The sequence below is a fragment of the Saccopteryx leptura genome, chromosome 2 (assembly GCF_036850995.1).
Source record: "Saccopteryx leptura isolate mSacLep1 chromosome 2, mSacLep1_pri_phased_curated, whole genome shotgun sequence".
In the NCBI taxonomy this organism is placed as follows: Eukaryota; Metazoa; Chordata; class Mammalia; order Chiroptera; family Emballonuridae; genus Saccopteryx; species Saccopteryx leptura.
Genome location: NC_089504.1, coordinates 246509899 through 246512614, shown reverse-complemented (window position 1 = coordinate 246512614; position 2716 = coordinate 246509899). Strand labels below are relative to the sequence as shown.

Here is a 2716-nt window from a genome sequence, read left to right as displayed (position 1 = left end):
GATTTATTTGTTTATTTGTTGTGACAGCGAGAGGGGGGGGGGACAGATAGGGATAGACAGACAGGAAGGAAGAGATATGAGAAGCATTAGCTCTTTGTTGCAGCACCTTAGTTGTTCATTGATTTCTTTCTCATATGTGCCTTGACCTGGGGGCTACAGCAGAGCGAATGACCCCTTGGCTCAAGCCAGCTACCTTGAGCTTCAAGCCAGCGACCTTTGGGATCAAGCCAGCAACCCCACACTCAAGCTGGCGACCTCAGGGTTTTGAATCTGGGTCCTCTGTGTCCCAGTCCAACGGTTTATCCACTGTGCCACCGCCTGGTCAGGCTATAGAGGGTAGATTTATAGCAACCGAAAATAGAATGGTAGTTGTCAGTGGCTGGCTGGAGGGGGAATCATGGGGATTTATTTAGCCATTAGGTGTAAAGTTTGTTTGGGATTGTGCTGGGCTGAATATTTGTGCCCTCCCCAAGCTGATAGATTGGAGCCCCAACCCCCAGTGTGATGGTATTTGGAGCTAGAGCTTTGGGGAGATGATTAGGTTTAGATTAGACCAGGAGAGTGGGACCCTCATCGTGAGATTAGTGTGCTTCTAGGAAGAGGAAGAGGGAGCTTTCTCCATACACAGACCAAGGAAAGGCCATGTGAGCACACAGGGACAAGGTGGCTGTCTACAAACCAAGACAGTTCCTGGGGCCTCACCAGGAACTGATTGTGCTGGCACCTTGACCTTGGATTTCCCAGCCTTCAGAACAGTGAGAAATAAATACTCTGTGTGTGAGCCATCTTGTCTATTTTGTTCTGGTAGCCCAAGCTAACTAAGACAGAGATGATGAGAAAGTTACCGAGTTAAATGGCAGTGATGGTTGCACAACAATGTGAATGTACTTAATGCCACTGAACTGTAGACCTTAAGATGGTAAAGCTGCCTGACCAGGCGGTGACACAGTGGATAGAGCGTCGGACTGGGATGCGGAGGACCCAGGTTCGGGACTCCGAGGTTGCCCGCTTGAGCGTGGGCTCATCTGGTTTGAGCAAAGCTCACTAAGCTTGGACCCAAGGTTGCTGGCTCGAGCAAGGGGTTACTCGGTCTGCTGAAGGCCCACGGTCAAAGCAATCAATGAACAACTAAGTTGTCACAACAAAAAACTGATGATTGATGCTTATCTCTCTCCGTTCCTGTCTGTCCCTATCTCTGACTCTCTCTCAGTCTCTGTAAAAAAAAAATAAAATAAAATAAAAATGGTAAAGCTGACATTATATCAATTTTGTCACAATTTTTTTTATCTTTCTGAAGCTGGAAACAGGGAAAGACAGTCGGATAGACTCCCGCATGCGCCCGACCGGGATCCACCCGGCACGCCCACCAGGGGCAACGCTCTGCCCACCAGGGGGCGATGCTCTGCCCCTCCGGGGCGTCGCTCTGTTGCGACCAGAGCCACTCTAGCGCCTGGGGCAGAGGCCAAGGAGCCATCCCCAGCGCCCGGGCCATCTTTGCTCCAATGGAGCCTCGGCTGCGGGAGGGGAAGAGAGAGACAGAGAGGAAGGAGGGGGGGGTGGAGAAGCAAATGGGCGCTTCTCCTATGTGCCCCGGCCGGGAATCGAACCCGGGTCCCCCGCACGCCAGGCCGACACTCTACCGCTAAGCCAACCGGCCAGGGCCACAATTTTTTTAAAAAAGTGCCCAATTCAGCAGTACAATTATTAAAATTGGAACAATACAGAGAATATTAGAATGGTCCCTGCACAAGCATGACATACAAAGTTGTGAAGCATTCCATTAAAAAAAAAAAAAGAGCCTGACCTGTGGTGGCGCAGTGGATAAAGCATCAACCTGGAAATGCTGAGGTCGCCGGTTCAAAACCCTGGGCTTGCCTGGTCAAGGCACATATGGGAGTTGATGCTTCCAGCTCCTCCCCCCTTCTCTCTCTGTCTCTCCTCTCACTCTCTGCCTCTCCCTCTCCTCTCTAAAAAATAAATAAATAAAAAAGAAACAAAGATTAAAAAAAAAAAAAAAGAACAGCAGCAACAACAAAAAATACCCTTTCTTTGATGTTTTCCATGGCCCCATCTCAGTCTCCTCCTCCTAACTCCCAGGAAGGAACTTCTGTTCTCAGTTTTGGATTTATTCCTTTATTGTCCCTTGCTTTGCTATAGAGTATACTGTTTACTTTGACCTGTTTTTGAACTTTATGTAAATAAGCTGTACTGTATGGCCACTTCTGCAACTTGCCTTTCAGTTCAACATTTTTGGATCCGAGTCATCCACATGGATACCTCAGCTGTATGCTTTTTCACTGCTGTATAGTTTTCCTCCTTGCAATGTACGTATCCCAGGCCTATCTAGATTCTCTCAGCCTCCCCTTCTTAGGTGATCTCTTGGCTGCTGGTTCCATCCCGACTCTTACTATGGGGACCGATCTTGTGTGGGTTCTGACCAGCTGGCCTCCATCTGGGCCTTCTCTGTGTGCCTAGCATTGGCAACACTCAAGGAGGGACCGCCTAGGAGCTTGCACATGGTTATGTGGAAGTAGTCGGGAGTTTATACTCCATGGGACAAACCTCTGACAAGGTGTCAGTAGAAAATTGTTCTCCTTTTCCCCACCCTCTCCAGTACTACCCTTAGATGCCATAGTAAGTACGGCCTCTCCTCAGTACTCTCATAGTGACTTACCTTTTTTCCCTGCCTCAGCCCCCGTTCTTACTCTTGTTTCAC

At 48.9% G+C, this 2716-nt stretch overlaps 1 non-coding gene across 1 annotated transcript; it reads left to right on the top strand.

The window, feature by feature from the left end:
• Positions 1-1680: 1680 nt before the first annotated feature.
• On the top strand, positions 1681-1787 carry LOC136396524 (U6 spliceosomal RNA). The gene has a single exon (XR_010749805.1). It is a non-coding gene; the product is annotated as a U6 spliceosomal RNA (small nuclear RNA).
• The last annotated feature ends 929 nt before the right edge of the window (positions 1788-2716 follow it).